General features: G+C 37.6%; 1 pseudogene; it reads right to left on the bottom strand.

The window, feature by feature from the left end:
• Nucleotides 1-526: 526 nt before the first annotated feature.
• Nucleotides 527-3,583, bottom strand: LOC128542726 (uncharacterized; annotated as a pseudogene).
• Nucleotides 3,584-21,922: the final 18,339 nt, after the last annotated feature.

Here is a 21,922-nt window from a genome sequence, read left to right as displayed (position 1 = left end):
AAGTTTATTAAAGTGTAACTGTTATTAACAGTGCAGGTCTTCCTAAAATGTACTGTATTTTGTCTAAATCTTCTTACAAAACCTAAGTGCTGTTTTCTTACAAATTTAATTAATGTTAGGTATTTTACCAGACTTTAACATACTGGAACATAGTTTTTTACTAATGGACTTACAAAAAAAACCTACTGTACATCATTTCAGTAACAACATACTATATTATAGTAAAAATAAAAATACTCTGACAAAGTGAAAGCTTTTTCCAGCTCATGACACAAATATTAAGGTAAAACACAGTAAACATTCTATTCAAAAATGATGTCAGGACAACTGCATATGATAACAACAAAAGTAAAAAAATTCAGCCACAATGCCTGGAAATGTATGTTTTTTTTTTTTTTTTTTACTTTTCAAAGACAAGATGAAAAAACTCTTTTCAGAATATGCTTGTGAACGCTCGCCCTTTTGTAAAGTGATGGTCCCTGATGCTGTAGATAATCACGTTACAACGGCTATTCCCTGTCAGGATCTAGAAGGCAAAAAGGAGAAGTTGCACCAAGTGTAGCCGACCACATTGCCCAGCACAAAGACGGCAATGGGTGAGAATAAAGTGGCAAAACTGAAGGTGAGAATGGCAATAGTTTTGGCAGCTTTCTGTGGAAGGAGATGCTTGCACTTCCCTCAAGGCCCTCTAAGAGGAGCTTGCGTTTCCGGGTGTAGCGGCAGATGCTGATGAAGGACAGGATGTTAACAATCAATGTGCTGCCCAGGAGTGTGAAGTCAAAGGCCGGAAATAGCAACATTACTGTATGTTGGTGTCAGCCAGCAACTGAAGACCCATCAGGACTGGAACATAGATACACATCCGGCTGCACTTATTGTTCTGGAAGTCAAGCTACTGTATCACTCAAGATTAGGGGGGCAACTGCAAACAGGAAGCTCCCAGTCCATGAGATGAGGATCAGGAGCATAGTCCGTCGCCGGGTCACAAATGTATCTTTCTGTAACAGCCATAAAATGGCCACAAGGTGCTCCACTGTCATCAAGAATATAGTGCTAATAAAGATGAAAGTTCAGCCAGTGAACATTGGACCGATCACAAGCCAGGGTTGCCAGACGCTGGACAGGATCAACTCTGGTACCACTTACCTTACATGGGCAGAGATACTTCAAAAGACAAAGGAACAAATAAATGATAGCAGTTTCCGTATGTGAAGTATTCATAAAATCATCAGAACAATTTCTTGATTGTTCTTTAAGAAACTTGATTGCTTTAAAGTAATAATGTACAATTACTTTTAGCAAACAGGGTATGGTTGCTTCAAGATAACAAAAAACAATTACTTTTACAAGTAGTTTACTACTTGATTAAAGTAAATTGTACAGTATGATTACTTTACACTAACATACTGTGATTATTTAAAGTAACAATGAACAATTAAAGGGTTCTTTTGCAAAATAAAGAAGTGTCATGTATAATTCTTTACGTAACACATTCTAATTCCTACATCAGGTGAGTTATTTTTTTATTTAATCAAAATAAAGCCAGACCAATTTGACTATTTCTTTGGGGGTTCTTAATGAAATAAAGATTTTTGACAATTGATAAAATCAGATATCTGTTTTTACAAATTGACTTTTTAATTAATTTTAACAAAGAATTATTGGTTTTGTAAGGGTCCGCCACTAGAGGTCACTGTTTTTATTTTTCAGTTTCCCAGCAGGCACCTCGGTCAGGTGATGCGAGTGCACACCTGAACCGAGGTAGCCATCAATCGATCTATAAATAGCTGTTTAGACTGGGAAACTGGGTCGAGCATTTTTGGTATCACCACTGTCACTTGTGTGGCTAAAACATTTAGTTTTAGTTGTGTTGACTTGGGCTCTCTTATTGGCAATGTTTCGTTGTATGTTTTGTGTGTCTGTGTTAGTGGAGCTGATTCAGTCCGGTCCTCCTGTGTTCTTGTGTGTTTAGCTAGAGTCAGGTAAGTAGTTAGGTGTGTGTTTGGCTAGGAGCGTGTTTAGCTAAAATCTAGGTTGAGTTACAGTAACTAGCATGCTTCTAGCCATAGCCCCTATGTGTCTCTAGCTTGTCTGTGTTTCCTGCCTCGCTAGATCCCAGTGAGCCTAGCCTTTGAGGGTCCCCTAGCCTTTGAGGGTCCCCTAACCTAGCCACTGGGTATTCCTCATCTGTGTTTCTGTGCCCCCATTCCCTAGTGTGTGTTAAGCTATTAGGTAAGTGTAGCTTAGTGCATGTTGGGGCTAAAGACATGCTTAGCTAGGTGTATGTGTAGCTAACTGCCATGGTTAAGCTCAGCTTAACCATGTTTAGCTAAAAGCCATGCCTAGCTGATTGCCGTGTCTTTAGCCCTCGTCCCGTCTCTCGTCTCTAGTGTCTGTCTCCCTCTAGTGTCTGTCTCCCTCTAGTGTCTGTCTCCCTCTAGTGTCTGTGTGTCTCAGCTCCGCGCATAGTCTGTGTGTCCTGTTATGTTTGTCCTCCCTCTGCCTGTGTCTCGCCACAGGGCGTGTTGTGTCTCCCCCTGCCTGTGTCTCGCCACAGGGCGTGTGTTTGTCCTCCGGTCTGTGTCTTGCCAGAGAGCCCCTGTTAGCACAGAGTTAAGTATTGTTTGAGTTTGTTTGTTCCTTTGTTTGTGTCTTTATTTATACTTTGTGTTTAAACATAATTAAAAGAGTCTTTTTTTTTTTATTACACCACCCCTCTATGCCTGCTCCTTCCGCCCACGGCGTTCAACACCTGCCACTACACCCCGTTTGTGACAGGTTTAAAGATAATATACAATTACTTTAAAATAACTTTGAAGTAACACCGTACAGTCATAAAATTTAATGTAATAAGATATGATTACTTTTCTGTACATGTCTGTTTATATAATCTGACATGAGGCTTTTTTTGTGTAATTCACAATTTGTGTCTTTAAAGACTTCAGAAAATAATACAGATTAAATACAAATTACAAAATATAATTGTCCTTGTTGATTTACACTGGAAGTAGTTTTTGTTAAGGTTGGTTAAGGTTTATGCTGAGTTAGATGCTTGTTGTCATTTAAGAATGTTTAGTGTGCATTTATTTGTTTATTGGTGAAAGATTGAAAGCAAAATGGAGATTTGGAAGTCTGGGCTCTGTCTTCCAGTGTTTATTTATGAAGACTCATAGCATGAATTATTATTTTTTGTTTCTATTTAAAGGCACTGTACAATGACAATTTATATAAATAAGCTTTAGAAAACCAACTTGACACCCCTATCGGACCCATTGTTATACCCCCAACTCTGTAACAATCAGAGCATGAAAAAGTTGGTGGTACCTTTGAGGTAGCCCTGTGGCGTGTGGGACTGGTGCGTCTGCATGCGCACTGTCAGCGTCACTACATGTCCAATGGCAAAAGCAAGACCGATCATGAAAGCAACAGTGAGTGTGCGGTTCAGTAATCCACAGCAGCACATAGTGCAGGGAGGCTCTGGAGAACTTGTCACTCCTGGAAATCCAGCTGATGTCAGATTAGAAATATTGATCAGGACAGTGGAGCCCCACGGCACTGTAATGTTTGTCGTCACTGAGGCCATTCTGTACTATTAATACCTTTTTTTTCTGAAGGGTCAAGTTGAAGTGAATTTGCTTCCAGGGGCTTTGAGATTAGCTTTAAATCAACCCTATAGAATGGCAGAAAGAGAGAAAATATAGTTTTGTATCAATAAATACTGAAATGAGTGATTTTTTTTTCCAAACTGTAAGGGACTGCCCCTAGAGGGCACTGTGGCCGTGTATGTCTGTAGTTTATTAGAAGACCCAGTTTCCCTGAAGGCTCCTCGGTCAGGTGATGACGAAGTTCACCTGAACCGAGGAGGCTCATTAGATCCACTATAAAAAGCTGTGTAGTCTGGGAAACTGGGTCAAGCATTAATATTGTCTCGTGAGCTTTTGTTTTATTTATGTTGAACTGGCTCTGTAGGCTTGTTTTCTGGGTTAAATGTATTTAGGTGTATTTTTTGGTTTACCTGTGTTTGTGAGTATTGTGAATTGTAATTTGGGGTCCCTGTTGTTTTGGTTTAATTTAGTTTTCGGATTTGTTCATTTGGTTTTAAATTTGTTAATTTGTTTTTTGTTTTGTTAATTTGTATTGCACTTCTCGGCCAGTCCGATACAAACCGGAAAAGGTAGGTATAGATCGCGAATGAAATGCTTACCGCTGATTGGACGAGACATCTGTCACTCAAGATATACAGGAAGTACTGTAGTAGCGGTAGATTTGTGTGTATGAATGTGCAAACATCCTATTCTTAATCCATGATGTCAGCCCACCCTTTGCAGCCATAACAATCATGTTGGTGTGGGGATGTTTTACAAACGTTGTGTTTGGCCCCTTACTTCCAGTGAAAGGAATTCTTAATGCTTTAGCGTACCAAAGACATTTTGGACAATTTCATGCTCCCAACTTTGGTGATGGCCCCTTCCTGTTACAACATGACTTTGCACCAGTGCACTAAAGGAAAGTCTATAAAGACATGGATGAGTGAGTGCAGGGCTCGCAAAATTTCAAAATCCCTGGTAGCCCTTCGGGCAGGCACTCCACAGTTTTTGGTAGCCCAAAATAAATTTAAGTAGCCCGAATAAAGAAATAGATTATTTTTAATGTATAATATTGTAACAGAAACAAAACATCAATCAAAAAATTGTTTAAACACAAATTTCAACAACTGTATAAAAATTACAATCATCAACTTAAATATTTGGTTCTAATTGAACAGAAATGTCTATGAACTTGTAAGAACTGTGTAGAACATGAATTTGGAATGTCAGATTCCGAATCTTAAATTTCCACTGAAGTCACGGGTGAGAAAATGCCACTCGACGCTGAGGGAATAACATATCCTTCTCTTCCTGTGCGTCGGGCTCCATTTCACTGCTCCTTGTTCTTGTCGGGGTTTTATGATCCAGGTGTCTTGAACCTTTTCCAGATAACATCCAGAAGCGAATTGACTTGTCAGGGCAAAAAGATTCAACTGTTTCCCCATTAATGGAGAGTTGCATGCAGTCATTTAGTGTTTCAGGGTGTAAAAAGGTACGATGTGTTGTCTTCACTTGGTTCATGCAAGAAAATCCTCTCTCACAGATTGCTGTTGATGGACTAAGTGTCAGCATTAATTTCACCAGCAACAAGATATGAAAAATGGGTTCTGGATTTTCCAGAGGAGAGAAGATCTCTGTACAAGCAATCTACAGTACCTTGCTACCCCAATGTTCTGCAAGCCACATTTTTAGATCCATCCATTCTTGTGGAATTTTCTCTTACTCTTCCTCATCTAGCAAACTGGCAAAATGTGTGACAAGATAATACACCTCTTTATCCCCATAAATTGCCAGCTCTTCTCTGGGGTAGGGAAGAGTCGAGGGGTCAAAAACCTTAAAACAAGAGAGAGGCTTTTCACAGATTTTTAAATCTGTTGTCCATGTGCTTAACTGTGTTGTCAATAATCTTCTGAATCTCTGCACCAAAGGTGTTTTTGTCTGTGCCCTCATCTCTTCTAGCATCTTCAAACATCCTTGTTCGCTGTGAACTTTGTGTCCAAGGTTTTCTGGTATTCTCCTCGTTTTGTTTTTAGTAAGCATGATGTGGTGCTCTTAACTAACTGATTTGTTTGTGTGATGTTAGGTTATCGTGCTGAAAATCAGTACAGCACTTGGATAAGATTGTACTGTAGTCCAACATGAAATGCAGAAAGCGAACAAATTTCTCAGTCTTCATCTGCTGCACCACCCCCTTAGCCTTGGCTGCATCCTCAGACTTGACATCACTTCCTCTTGCCATGTTCTCCATATGAACAACAGTGAGAGTGTAATTTTTTTTCACAGCCTTTAGACGTCTTAGCCGACTTGGAAGCCACCATGTGCTCTTTAGGCCACTGAAATGTGCCAGTTTCTCATTTAGCAGTTCACTTATTTCTGTCAGTTCTCTTCGCTTCTTTGGGGAATAGTAGTACATCTGAAAGATGGTTTTCATTGTATCTTCAAAGTTCACCAGGTACTCACAGCTTTTGAAGCTAAGCAAATTCCAAATATCCAGCAGCACAATATAAAATAGAGACAATAACAGTAAGACAGGTTATAGACTGCACACTGTATATCTTACATACAGTCAGTATACACAGGGTAATGTGAGAACTGACCAGAGTTACTAGTGCAATGATGGACAAAAACTACAAGATATATCCAAAGAAAAAAAAAAAAAACAGGTTGTTATACATCGTGACCCTCCCAGAGGCTTAATCAGTGATTAATATCACCTGTTGCCCAGCCAGCGATTGCACTTCCAGCAAAGCCAGCAGAGGGGGCAATAAACAGGCGGAACAGTTACACATACAGTATACAAAAAAATTATAAAATAAATGACTCATGCACACACATATGAAACGCTTGCATACACATATATAAAACAGTCACACATACATATATACTACTAACTGCTCAAACAACTACATAAAGACTTATGACTTCATACTAAATATTAAACTGAAATGTTGTAATTGCGTTACATAAACATTTTTTGGTCACAAATTATTATTTTTTTAAATATTTTAATCAGACTGACATTAAACCGTACTATCCACACTTTACGTTTTTCTTAATTACAAAGTTTTTATGGTTACCTTTATTTATAAGCAATATAAATTTAACAAAGTGTAAACAGCATGTATGTTGTTGCTGCTGCTGAATAAATTAATCCTCTCTTGTTATTGAATGTGACTGTACATTACCGAGCTCAGGGGCGGGAAACACATCGCTCGCGCGTGTGAATGAAAGAGCGCTGGTTTTGCTTTGAATATAGTGTTTACGGCAGAGGGGTCATTTTAACACATTACACCCTTTATTGTGCAACTGGCAACCCAGCCTGTTAGTTAAGAGGGCTGCGTTCCGATCGGTAAATAGTTTCTGAGAAGTAGACTGCACAGGAAACAGGAAGCACACTTTAAAGTACACTGCGGCACGGACCGCAGCAATCGGCTCTCCGCTGCTCTTCCTGTGATACCCCGGATGTGAAGACCTGCATTTTAGCGACTTGAATTTTGTTACCTGAATTTTGTCTACCTGAATTTGTAAGATTGAAAAATAATGAAGATCGTATTTTGAACACTTGAAAATATTTTTTAACTGCATTTTAGTAACTTGAATATTTTTTGCATTGAATTGTAAATGCTTGAATTGCATTTTCACTTAAAATATACAATCACAATAAATTGCAGTGGCAAAAATTTCAAACATTGTAAATGCTCTATGGATTTTTTGCTGGCGCAATTAATTCGTCACTGACCAATCAGTACTGCCATTCTCTATATACGCAGTTCGCGTGATCGCAAAGTGAAAGTAAAAAACAAGCGCGAATTCAAAAGTGATTTCAGTATTTCACATATTCACAGTGGCTCATCGATGCCCGAAAATGACATGATTACCCAGCTATATTTGCGAAAGAAAGCAAAAGCATTGACATATATTTTTCCTTCCCATGATAGGCCGACGGGCAGGGCTGAGATAGTTTTCGGTAGCCTGACTGGAAGACGCAATAGACCCGGGACGTCGGGCTAGCGATTTTGCGAGCCCTGGAGTGTAGCGTGGAAAAACTTGACTGGCCTGCACAACTTTGGGATAAATTAGAGTAAAGACTGCGAGCTAGGCCTTCTCATCCAACATTACCTTACAAATCCGTTTCAGGAAGAATGGTCATAATTCCTATATTGTTTTTATTCCTAAACCTTGTGGAAAGTCTTCCCAGAAATGTTAGTTGGTACAGCTGCAGAAGGTGGGCCAATATCATATTAAACTCAATGGCATAAGAATGTTATTGAAGTTCATACTGTATACATGTGAAGGCAAGTGAGTAAATACTTTTGGCAATATAATGTAGACCAGTTTTAGGCATTTTATCCAACTCCTAGGTCCAATAAAAAGATGTCCTCTAAAAATAATAATCTAATAAACTTGCAAACCAATATTATCCCTTTTGTTAAACAGTAACTCCTCCTAGTGGCCACTTGTTGTGAGGATAAGCCATTGCTTACTCTGTGACATTTTTGCCAGTCTGAGTATTAAAACTAAATTAGCCTGGAGTAACTCCATCTGATGGGATTGTATAGAAAACTATCAATACAAACTCCTTTCATTTCCATAAAAGGTTTACATGAAGCATGTGCCTTAGCAACAAGCCTTTGTATAATACTTCTCGGAGTGTGAGAAAAAAATGAAGATTATTATTTATTATTTAATCAGAGGATGCCAGCTGAATACATTTCCAACCTCTGTTTTTAACTTTTGCTTCTTCCACCATGATAAGTTCTTTGAGACAGATTTTGTTTCTTGGAAACTCAAAACTGTTTCTCTTGCTCTGTTCCTCCAAAATACAATCATTATCCCTAATCAACAACAGGATTTAAGAAAAACAATTTCTAAAGTAAACAGTGAGTCGCTTCTCTTCAATCACATCTGTTAAGAGCACTATGGTATCAGTTCTTTCAACTTTTCCTTTGTTGTTATTTCTGATTGTGATACAAACATAAGAAACAAAATGAACACTTAAGCAAGTTGTTTTAATACTAAGAACCCGATAGTCACAAAAATCTTTAAACTGAAGACTTTCTTATCTCTGAAAACCTAAAGCATTGGGCCCCAACCTTTTAATCACCTCGGACCAGGCAACGCTTGACAATTTTACTGCGGCCCGTGGGGTGGAGGGCATATGTGAACCGTCAGATAAGGCTTCTGCTTGTTGGTGTGCCCACTTATACTCAAGCTCTACTCCTCTCCTCTCAACCTAACGCTCTCTGACTCTGGTTGCTATGATAACGTTTAAATATCCCTTCAAAATAAGATACAGATACGCCACAAAAACGAATATAAAGAACTTTTTATTTTAATAAGTGTATTTTACCTCACAATAACGACAGATCAGTAAAAGCCCTGAGCTTGTTTCTTTGCGGTTTTCTTCTTTTCTAAAAGAAATCTTTGCAGTGGCTATCGTAATGGCGCGCAAGACTTCATTTAGAATTAGATTATGCTTTTACACTTTTTTGCAATTTTTTTTCCCTTAGTGCCTTTGTTTAACAGATAATGTGATAGTATCACAGTGAGATACAGTATAGACAAAGTGACGGTAGTTTTTTTTTTTTCCTTTGTGAGTCTGTGTTCAAGTAGAACTAGCAAGAACAATTAAGGACCTTAGAGACCATTAATTATCTAAAAAAAATAATAATAAGACTAAAATCAGAATCCAATTGAATTTCCATACTGTACTTAACAAAAAATATAAATGCAACACTTTGATGTGTAACATTGATGTTGATCTGTAACATTTTCTACATACACAAAAGACCCATTACTCTCAAATATTGTTCACAAATCTGTCTAAATCTGTGTTAGTGAGCACGACTCCTTTGTCAAGATAATCCATCCCACCTCACAGGTGTGGCATATCAAGGTGCTGATTAGACAGCATGGATATTGCACAGGTGTGCCTTAGCTGTCCACAATAAAAGGCCATTTTCAAATGTGCAGTGTGATCATACAGCACAATGCCACAGATGTCGCAACCTTTGTGGGAGCGTGCAATTGGCATGCCGACTGCAGGAATGTTTACCAGAGCTGTTGCCCATGAAATGAATGTTCATTTCTCTACCATAATCTGTCTCTGAAGGCGTTTCAGAGAATTTGGCAGTACATCCAACCGGCCTCACAACCGCAGGCCACATGTAACCACACCAGCCCAGGACCTCCACATCCATCATGTTCACCTCCATGATCGTCTGAGACCAGCCACCCGGACAGCTGCTGCAACAATCTGTTTGCATTACCAAAGAATTTCTGCACAAACTGTCAGAAACCATCTTAAGGAAGCTCGTGTGCATGCTCTTCGTCGTCAAGTCAAGTCAAGTAGGCTTTTATTGTCATTCCAACCATATACAGTTCAGTACACAGTGAAATGAAACAACATTCCTGCAGGACCAAGGTGCTACATACATGCAACAACATAAATTAACAACACAATATAAATTAACAACACACTTTACCGGAACCAGCTAGCTAACTAAGAGATTTAATTAGCTGACTGGCACAGATTTACCTCATTGGGGTCTGACTCGTAACTGACTTGAGTGAGCAAATGCTCATATTCAATGGCGTCTGGCACGATGGAAAGGCGTTCTGTTCAGGTATGAGTCCCGGTTTTTACTGTTCAGCGCAGATGGCAGACAGCGTGTGTGGCGTCGTGTGGATGAGTGGTTTGCTGATGTCAGTGTTGTGGATCAAGTGGCCCATGGTGGAGGTGGGGTTCTGGTAGGGGCAGGGATATGTTATGGACAACAAACACAAGTGCATTTTATTGATATTGTAAATGCACAGAGATACCGTGATGAGATCCTGAGACCTGTTGTTGTGCCATTCATCCACACCCATCACCTCATGTTGCAGGTTGATAATGCACGGTCTCATATTGCAAGGATCTGTACACAATTCCTGGAAGCTGAAAACCTCCCGGTTCTTGTCTGGCCAGCATACTAACCGGATGAGTGTCACCCATTACGCATGTTTGGAATGTTCTGGATCGACGTATACGACAGGGTGTTCCAGTTCCTGCCAATGTTCAGCAACTTTGCCCAGCTATTGAAGAGAAGTGGACCAACATTAAACTGCCCATATGGATTTTAATATGCATAAAAAAATTTTATTACCTGATTAAAGATTAATTGCACACACATGTTAAAGTAGCCATGGCATACCCAGTAAATGTTATAAGATTGTTAGCTGATAAATTCTATTCAATCTTAGATATTTTATACAGTATATTTAACGTTGGCCTGTATAATGTTAACTATATTTCCATTGCTCACAATCTTTGAACAAGAACATTTCTTAAAATGTTGACTTTTTAAAGTTGATAAAAATCGTTTGAAATGTATTATAAAGACTAAATGAAGATAAAATGTGGACATGACCAGACTGTGTGATCTGTTCATAAGGTAAATGTAAATGTGATTTATAGAAAATAGAATGTCAGGTCACAAATGGAGATTGTATTTTAAAAAGTACAGTATGCGCTGTGGTGTGTTTTCGAGGAACAAAGTCACTAATGACACTCACCACATCGACATTTTATATCTCTGAAGATACACATGTCCTCGGTTCAAGACCTTGTTATATTATAAATTCTAAATGACCGGTTTTCTTTCTCATTACTTATTCTTTCTCATGTTACTAATCTGACACAGTCATAAAGGTTTTTTATTTAGAACATCAGGAAGGATCCAGCTAGTTCTGTTCACATACAGGTGCTTTCTCAGCCTATTATTATTAAAAAACAGAGTGCTGTTTTTCTTTACAAAAATTTGTGCCTTCCACATGGCAGCTTGCAGGATTATTGTACATACTTTATTAATGGTGGTAAACATGAAACAGAAATACTTCTTACTTACAAATAATTTCCCAAAAGAAACAAGTATCTGTATAAACCATGGAACTGAGCAACAGCACATAGTGTATTTGTTTGTCAATGTACTGTATACATTATCAATGTTCATATCTTTCAGTAATATGAGGATGAGAGCTCAAATCTATTAGTCATCAGAGGTGGCATTAAAACTGATTTTGTAGTATTTATACTTTATACATTATATTTACTATGTAATAGTTTTCATATTGGCTGATATTCAATGTTTTAGTAACAAGTAGATATTTGGGGGGAAATTGTGCTAATTTCAATGTAGGATGGAATGTACAATCTTCTTAAGGAAGGAAGTCATTTGAGATATTGCTGAGGAGTCCTTCAGTGTGCGAGGCTTTGTCCGGTACACCTCCCCCTTTGCATACTCCACAGGAAAGAAAAAGAAAATCACGAAGTGAGATCTGGACTTCTTGGAAGCTGTTCAAGCTGTCCTCCCAGCCAATGTCCTGAAAAATGCTGGTATAACAATACACGCACAGTAAAAAAAAATTCAAATAGAGTATTGCACCATGGGGCGGTGCTCCAGAGAAGTTCTATAGCCAGTAAATTTTGCCTAGTTATTTTTCACTCACCTTGTATGTCTACAATATAATTAAATATACCATAAATGTCTTTTTGTCTCTATGCCCAGCCAGATCCAGCTTTTATTATTTACCCTGATAATCTAACTATCATAAAAAAACATGGACACAAATTTAATGCGTTTGAAGTTTCCTATAGAAACATAAGTGTAGCTACAAATATTAAGTTGATCTCGCTAATTATCATTTACAGACCTCCAGGGCCGTACTCTGAATTTCTTTGTGAATTTGAAGATTTCCTCTTAAACCTAGTCATTTCTGTAGGCAAAGCATTAATTGCTGAAGATTTTCAAATTCAAATTCTATTGGTCACATACACAGTCATACACAGTATGACATGCAGTGAAATGCATATACGACCGCCAGTGACCTTAAAAAATAAAAGCTTTTAGAAAATATAGAAATTTAGTGTAAATAAATAAAAAAATTAAGTAAAAATGACTGGGGGTGTCCAAATATGCATAGAAAGTGTCTTGTGCAGTGATCCAGAATTGAAAATATAAATGTGTAAGTGTACATGAATGTGTCCATAAGTGTCCATGATGTCCAGTCAATTTTGGATGTTAAAAAGATGGTATTAGTCCTGTGTGGTGGTGTGGTTGAGAGACCTTGTCGCCTTCGGGAAGAAGCTCCTCCTCAGTCTCTCTGTGTTGGCCTTCAGAGAGTGGAATCGCTTCCCAGACTACAACAGAGTGAACAGTTCATTATTGGGATGGATGAAGTCCTTCACAATCTTCCTGGCCTAGGTCCAGCATCGCTTCCTGTAGATCAAGTGCAGGTCAGGGAGCTCGGTGCAGAGGATGCGCTCAGCTGATCGCACCACCCTCTGTAGAGCTCGTCTGTCCTGCATGGTGCTGTTTCCAAACCAGATCGTGATCTTCCCGTCAGGATGCTCTCTGTGGTGCAGGAGTACAAATTCCTGAGCACCCTGGAGGGCAGTCTGACGGAAAACATCACGACCTCTCACAAACGTCTAAGGTGGTAGAGACGCTGCCGGGCCTTTTTCACCACGGTGTTGATGTGAAGAACCAACACCAAATAAATGTAATATTCATTTTGAGAATCCAGAAGACCCCCTGAGAACAGCCTTTATGTCCATACTGGACTTAGTAGGAGTAAATCAGTGTGTAGTAGGACCCACTCATAATGCAGATTTAAAACACTTTAGATTTAATAATATTCTTCAGATTAAGTATAAGAAATTTATTCACAATTTCACTGTCTAAAGTAATCTCAGATCACTATCTTGTCTTAAGTAAAGTGTAATAGTAATAATGTACGCACAGCGGCGCGCTACCGCTTTAAACATACATCCACATCAACTACTACAGAGTTTTATCAGTAGTCTCTCAGAGTTATCAACTTTGATTGGATCACCGTTTGACCCCACAGAACTCGATCAGGCGATATTTAGTCGACGTTCCATTATACCTCAGATAATGTAGCTCCAGTTAAAAGAAAAATGATTAGAGATAAGAAACTCGCTCCCTGATATAATGACCACACACACACTTTAAAACAAACCGCTCGGAAATTAGAACGTAAATGGCGTCAAACTAAATTGTTAGCATTTTAATTAGCATGGAAGGAGAGCATCCTGAACTATAGAAAAGCTCTTAGTGTAGCTAGATCAACGTATCTTTCCACTCTTATAGAAAATAAAAATAATCCTAGATTCTTATTTAATGCTGTAGCCAAATTAACCAGAAATGAGACCACTGCAGAAATCTCCACAACAACATTGTGCAGTAGTAAGGACTTCATTAACTTTTTAAATAATAGAAATGTGAATATTAGGCATAAAATTGAGGCTTTGAAACTGGATAATGTAATTGATGCAGATGTTAAACTAACCATGTCGGATCGGGACCTAGAATACTTTACTCCCCTTGAAGAGAATGAACTAATTTCACTCATCTCTTCTGCAAATTCATCAACCTGTATATTAGATCCTGTACCGACACATTTTCTTAAACAGATAGTACCAGCAGTAACAGAACCCCTGTTGAGAATAATTAATTCTTCACTCAGCATTGGATATGTTCCAAAATCTTTTAAATTAGCAGTTATTAAACCGATAAAAGAAAAGTCTGACCTTTACCTCTGTCAGCTGTCCAATTACAAGCCGAAACATATTGATAATATACATTTCACAAATGCAAAACACAATTCACATCTGTGAGCAACTGTGTAAAAAGTTTTTTTGAACATTCAAGACTCACGAGTGCATTATGGACTGTGCATGTGAAAATCATCTTTTCTATGTGAAGGGGTACTTGGAATATCCCAGGATTTCTGTGGGTCGACGTGGGTCGTTCATGCTCTTTAGCCAATCAGATGCGACCTCACCATTCAACCAATCACAGCCCTTCAGGAGCGCAGCACTCTAGTAGCTCAGCTTTGCACACCTTTTGCGATCTGAATTAATTACAACGGAAATTAAGCTTTACCTACTCAAACCAGCATGACGAACCAAGAACAGGATGCACGTCTAAGTTATTACTTGATTTCATAACGTTTCATTAATTAACTTTGCCGAAAATAACACATAACCACTTTACCATCTTTATGAACACTTCGCCCTCATTATATATTTATCACAGTTTTTCATTTTCAAATTAAACAACGCAAACACACAGCATAGTAAAAATAGCACCTGACTGACTATTGTCTTTACAATTTGAATGTGGTGAATTGATTATTTATTATGACTTTCTAAACTGGTGTTTACAGTTACAGCAAAAAATACATATACCATGTAGTACTTTATGTAACAACAACGTCATAGTGATATGGAGGAGGTATCCATCACAGTGATGTTGGAAACAGGACACGGACGCCCAAGAATTTCCATTTAAGAAACCAGTCTTAGAACTCGGGCTGCCAGTCAAGTCTATCGCAGAGCTACTGGGTATGTCTCGTGCTACACTGTTCAGAAGGATGACTGAAAACAGTTTATCTGTGTGAGCTTGATGCTCTCATCACAGAGATTACGAGATCTATGCCAGATATCGTATGATTCGAGGGTCTCTAATGGCAAAGGGGCACTGTTCGTGTAGACAGTGTTGGTGTTCTCTCCAGGATGTCCAACCTGCGAAGTATTCCTCACCCCAAGTACATGGTGCACATAGACACCAACCATAAACTCATCAGGTCTGTCTGCAAACCATCCCTAACATATAAATTTTGAATGCATAAAAATGTCTAAAGATTTTTATTTTTAAATTTTAATTTTTTTAACAGGTACAAATAATTGGTCTTGAATATATGGTTATGGATATTCTTCTGCTCTGTATAAATTGTAGTTTAACCCAGAGGTGTCTCAAAGTTCCTGGAAGGCTGCAGCCCCACAGTTTTGTTCCAACCATGCTCCAAAATACAGTACATACCATGTAGTTTGCAAATAAGCCTTAATGACTTGATTAGTTGGATCAGGTGTTTTCAATTATGGACTCTGCAGGTCCTCTGCCCTTCTGGAACTTAGTGTGACACCCCTGGTTTAACCCTTTCGTTTCTAAACGCATTGGACTACACATTAACAGCATAGAAGCAACCTTGCTTGAACCCGTAATGGTGGCTTGCACTTATTTGTATTTTCATCTTTTGTTACAGAAACAATCTTTCTACTAATGTACATTTTCAGTTGTGTATGTTCATATATTCTACAGATTATGTACCTAAAGCTTTCAATCAACAACCGCTCCCACAGTCATTTGGCCTTTTGCAGAGAGGCTGCGAATACACACGGGTTTCCACAGAGGTATTAGTATTAGTATTAACTTGCAAAATGTAATGCAACTGTTATTTCTTTATCTAAATTATGATTTAAGAATGTTATGTATATAGTATGTATAATTTAGAGTTAATTGTGTGTAAACAGAAACCAACACAATGTGATGTTTTTGTTGCAGAGTAAGAGGTGGTCATGGAGGTAAAAATGTGGAGATTGTAGAACTAATGTTTTCAGTTTGTGGAACCGATGGCAACAGCTTCATTGCTGGCAAAAGTGTTCATAATCAGAGGTAATTTTACTCCATGAATTCCATGGTCATTCATCATTTCATTAAGACTTCATCAATCATTATATAATTCATTTACAGTAACATTAATACTTATTTTAAACTGACTTTATTCAGCAGTTGTATTACAGTAGTAACCTCACACAAATATAGATACATATACAGCAGTGGTCAAAACTATTAGAACACAAGTGTTAAACAAAAAATATGTATATTCATCCTGACCTAAATGGTAAGCAAACTGGAATGTTTGCTCTTGTTCTCCGCAGTTTTCTTCATTTAGTCTGTTTGTTCTGTTTCTTCATGTCTGGAATGACTTGAAGAAATAGAACAAAGTAAGAGAGACTAAATCCAGAAGAATTGTGGAGAGCAATTGCGTTTATTCTGCTGCCATTATGTGTTCCTGCCGCGTCCCCCAGGCCAGCTTGGATGCCTTTCGTGAGGGTTGGAACAACCATCCTATCAGAACAGTACACAATTTGACACCCAATCAGCTGTGGCAAGTGGGCCAGTTGCAGAAACCAGTTTTGGATCCAGAGGTAAATTCAATAAGATCAAGGAAAAAGTAAAAAATGTAAGTAAAATCTGTTCACACAAACATCTAATGAATTTGTTTTCTTAAGCATGTTGCCATACCAAACATTGAATGGGAGTACAGCGGATACTCTGAGGAACCCAACCCTTGGTGTGCATGTTCCGGTGCTTGACATTCCATTAACAGACAATGAAATAGCAGAACTGCAACGAGCCATCAACCCAATGCAGCATTCTTTTGAAGTGGACATCTATCTTAGTGTTGTGCAGTATGTTGACAGATTATGTTAATCTGGGTCAAGTAGTATTTACCTTGTTTTATAACCTGCTTACTCTGCATGTATGGAGCAGTTATTTTGCATGTTTACCCAGTGTACAATAAGATTATTTACATTACTGGAAAAAGACTTTATTTTAAAATGCATGCATAAAGAATTAACAGGTATTAAACATGAAGTTAAACTGTACTTCACATTCCTTTTTTTATAACATGTAAGTAATGTGTGTATACCAGCCCAGCAGGTTATAAACATTTTTTTTTAACATTCAACAAAGTGGTGTGTATATATACCAAGTGTGTTACTATAACAATTTTAGTGTAACTGCAACTTTTCTAAATGAAGAGCTAACCAAAATTGTGAAACCTGTACAGTATTTCCTGTTTTTATCTTAGCAAAAGGTTAATTTTAAATAATAAAAAAAACTCACCTTTAAAGTGCAGTGTATGTTTAGCTTTTTTACAAAAGTTTGTTTTAAAAGACAACGTTCAAAAATGTATATCAACTAGCAAATAAAAGGGTTTAAAATTTAAAACATTGTTAAAGTTCAAACACATTGGTCCTTGTCTTTTTAGAACTCTTGTTAAATGAATCCAAATCAATTTACCAATATACGTTCAAGAACATTACTATATCTATATACAGTATATACTGTATATATACAGTTTATCTAAAGACCCTGCCCTATTTTTTCCCCCAACACTTTTTATTAAACAAGGCCAAATCCACTGTTTATAGACTTCAGACACATTAGCATATTTGCTCTGAATGCAGGGTAGCTATGGTACAGTAGTGACAGGGAAAGCACAATGTGTTGAAACAGGGAATAGGGAAGTTAGCAGTCACCAACTCTAAAACTAGGTTTTCTTCTGCCAACTCCCATGATACCCAGAACTTCATTAAGTGATTCAGCATGGTTGGTGATGCTATTAAAGTAGGAAAAACATTTATATAACAAAGCAACAATAAATGTTATTAAACAACAGAGACTTGCAATGCAAGTAACAAATAAACCCATACCTTCCTTTTACATATATCCTGTGATGACACTCGTTCTCTCGAAAGTCATGGAGTCATCATTGTCTTCATTACCCACAGGTTTAGGCCATATGATTTTCTGAAGAATTTCCTATGGGGTTTGAATAAGAATGCTAATGAGGATAATACATTGAGTGGGGCTCAGGTGTGACCATTTGAAGGTTTTTTTTTGTTTGTATTAGGATTTATTTATAAATAAATTTATTTATTGCCATTAAATGGCATCATTTCATGGCATGATTCACATCAAATATTAAGCTGATTTATTCGAGTGATTTAGAGAGTAGTGGAAAAGTAAAAAAAGGATATAACCATTTGAAAGTCACTGTGGATTTGTTCTTGTTCTGGTGTATTTGACAATGTGACATCACAAGTCCAAGAAAGTAGGCAATGAGTATTTTCAGCAGCAGGACTTCAATTATACAAGGCTGAAGTTTTAAACTAAACTTACAAAATTTTATATATACTGTATATATATATATATATATATATATATATATATATATATATATATATACAGTGGTGTGAAAAACTATTTGCCCCCTTCCTGATTTCTTATTCTTTTGCATGTTTGTCACACTTAAACTATTAGTCAAAGATAACATAATTGAACACAAAATGCAGTTTTTAAATGAAGATTATGTTATTAAGGGAGAAAAAAAACTCCAAATCTACATGGCCCTGTGTGAAAAAGTAATTGCCCCCCCTTGTTAAAAAATAACTTAACTGTGGTTTATCACAGTTAAAAGTTCAATTTCTGTAGTCACCCCCAGGCCTGATTACTGCCACACCTGTTTCAATCAAAAAATCACTTAAATAGGAGCTACCTGACACAGAGAAGTAGACCAAAAGCACCTCAAAAGCTAGACATTATGCCAAGATCCAAAGAAATTCAGAAAAAAATGAGAACAAAAGTAATTGAGATCTATCAGTCTGGTAAAGGTTATAAAACCATTTCTAAAGCTTTGGGACTCCAGCGAACCACAGTGAGAGCCATCATCCACAAATGGCAAAAACATGGAACAGTGGTGAACCTTCCCAGGAGTGGCCGGCCGACCAAAATTACCTCAAGAGCGCAGAGACAACTCATCCGAGAGGCCACAAAAGACCCCAGGACAACAACTAAAGAACTGCAGGCCTCACTTGCCTCAATTAAGGTCAGTGTTCACGACTCCACCAAAAGAAAGAGACTGGGCAAAAACGGCCTGCATGGCAGATTTCCAAGGCGCAAACCACTTAAGCAAAAAGAACATCAAGGCTCGTCTCAATTTTGCTAAAAAACATCTCAATGATTGCCAAGACTTTTGGGAAAATACCTTGTGGACCGACGAGACAAAAGTTTAACTTTTTGGAAGGTGCGTGTCCCGTTACATCTGGCGTAAAAGTAACACAGCATTTCAGAAAAAGAACACCATACCAACAGTAAAATATGGGGGTGGTAGTGTGATGGTCTGGGGTTGTTTTGCTGCTTCAGGACCTGGATGGCTTGCTGTGATAGATGGAACCATGAATTCTACTGTCTACCAAAAAATCCTGAAGGAGAATGTCCGGCCATCTGTTCGTCAACTCAAGCTGAAGCGATCTTGGGTGCTGCAGCAGGACAATGACCCAAAACACACCAGCAAATCCACCTCTGAATGGCTGAAGAAAAACAAAATGAAGACTTTGGAGTGGCCCAGTCAAAGTCCTGACCTGAATCCTATTGAGATGTTGTGGCATGACCTTAAAAAGGCGGTTCATGCTAGAAAACTCTCAAATAAAGCTGAATTACAACAATTCTGCAAAGATGAGTGGGCCAAAATTCCTCCAGAGCTCTGTAAAAGACTCGTTGCAAGTTATCGCAAACACTTGATTGCAGTTATTGCTGCTAAGGGTGGCCCAATCAGTTATTAGGTTCAGGGGGCAATTACTTTTTCACACAGGGCCATGTAAGTTTGGATTTTTTTTCTCCCTAAATAATAAAAACCATCATTTAAAAACTGCATTTTGTGTTTACTTGTGTTATCTTTGACTAATAGTTAAATGTGTTTGATGATCAGAAACATTTAAGTGTGACAAACATGCAAAAGAATAAGAAATCAGGAAGGGGGCAAATAGTTTTTCACACCACTGTATATATATAATATTTAAACATACACACGAAAAGACAGACAAAGACATCTGCTAAATTGTTTTGAACTGTTGATTCTTGCATATTTTATTGCTAGGGTGTTACAAGGTATATTTAGTACTATACTATCACCTAACACCTTTTTTCAGATTATTAGGAGATTTTGATTAGGCAAATAGAGAGAACCTTTTTCAATGACTCTGGCCACATTATTAAACAAACAGAACCGCAACACTTACAACAGCTGTTAAAACAGCCAGTCTTGATTACTCAATGATGTAAGATCCCAAAAAAGGCAAAAATCTGTCAATTGAGTCACTTCTCCTTCAGTAAGTTCTGTTTTCTTGTGCTGCAAGAGCAAATTGAAAATGTGAAAAAAATATTACAATGATTCAGTGACATCTTCATACAAAAGTAAAACTCTTGAACTAAAGTATTTCATTAAATTGCAAGTACTCACCAAACTAACGTTTTCTTGTGGTCTATGTCATTAACAGAAAAACTAAACTAGCTAACTAAGAGGCCTAGTTAGCTGGCTAGTGGAGACAAGACACTCATAAATTACACGCTGTCCAAAAAATTAACACAAACTAACTAGCTAAGAAAGACTATCTACAGGTTTAGTTTTTTAAACAGACAACAGAGTGCACGTGCAATTGTGCAAACAAGAGCAACAAAGTGACAGTGCGACAAACAAAACATGACATAATAATATGGTGTTGAGGTGATGAGTTAAGGTAGTGGAGAAACAGTAAACGTTCTTTAACGTAGCAGCAAGAATTAAGACGCTTAAGAAGATTTAGTGCAAAAAGTAATCCAGTAGTAAACATAGTGCAAAAGAGCATTTAAGGTTGGTGTGTGTACGATAGTTTGGTAGTGTAGGGTCAGTGTGATTGCGCTTGTGTTGATTAGTCAGTCCAGTCTCAATGTTTTAAGGTAGTTGAGTTAAGCTGAATGATAATGTTTGTGTGTGTGCGTGTGTTTATCAGTCCAGTTCCTTTTTGTTGAAAAGACGGATGACTTGCAGAAAAAAAGCTGTTGCACAGTCTGGATGTGTGCCTCTGAATGCTTCGGTACCTTTTTCAAGATGGTAGGAGTGTAAAGTGTGTGTAAGAGGGGTGTGTCATAAATCAAATCTCACATTTTCCTGCTAATTAGCATCATTGTATTTCTCTATTAGTAATGCTTTTACACACCCCTTGAAAACAAAAAACGATGTTGCAGTTTTAATTTCAGGATTTAAATTGTTCCACAAACTTTCTGGAAGACTTCAGTTCCTTATAAATTGTAACTACTACTGTAACTCTCTTAACGAATCCGTTTTGCAATTTATCAGGTAATATTTTCTGGTGTGCTTTATACATTATTTTTAAAAGGCTATATTCTAATAAATCATTAAATTTGAATGTTTTTAATTGTGCAAATTTTGGATTTGTGTGGGCCTTAAATCCAGTATCAAGTAGGCTTTATTGTCATTACAACCATATACAGTTAGTACACAGTAAATCGAAACAACGTTCCTCCAGGACCAAGGTGCTACATGCAACATAAATTTACAACATAAAATAACAGAGACACTAAACTAGCTAACCAAGAGGCCTAGTTAGCTGGCTAGCAGAGACAGGACAGAGAGACCTAACATAAATTACAACATAAATTAACAAAAACTAACTAGCTAAGTATAATTCAATTCAATTCAATTCAATTTTATTTGTATAGCGCTTTTAACGATTTACATCATCACAAAGCAGCTTTACACAATCAAAAGAACTAAGTTTGTATGAAATGTGAATGTGTATGAATCAAAATGATATGATTGTCCCTGATTGTCCCTGATGAGCAAGCCAAGGACGACGGCGA

The sequence above is a fragment of the Clarias gariepinus genome, chromosome 15 (genome assembly GCF_024256425.1).
Source record: "Clarias gariepinus isolate MV-2021 ecotype Netherlands chromosome 15, CGAR_prim_01v2, whole genome shotgun sequence".
Taxonomy (NCBI): Eukaryota; Metazoa; Chordata; class Actinopteri; order Siluriformes; family Clariidae; genus Clarias; species Clarias gariepinus.
This window is presented reverse-complemented; position numbering and strand designations above follow the sequence as displayed.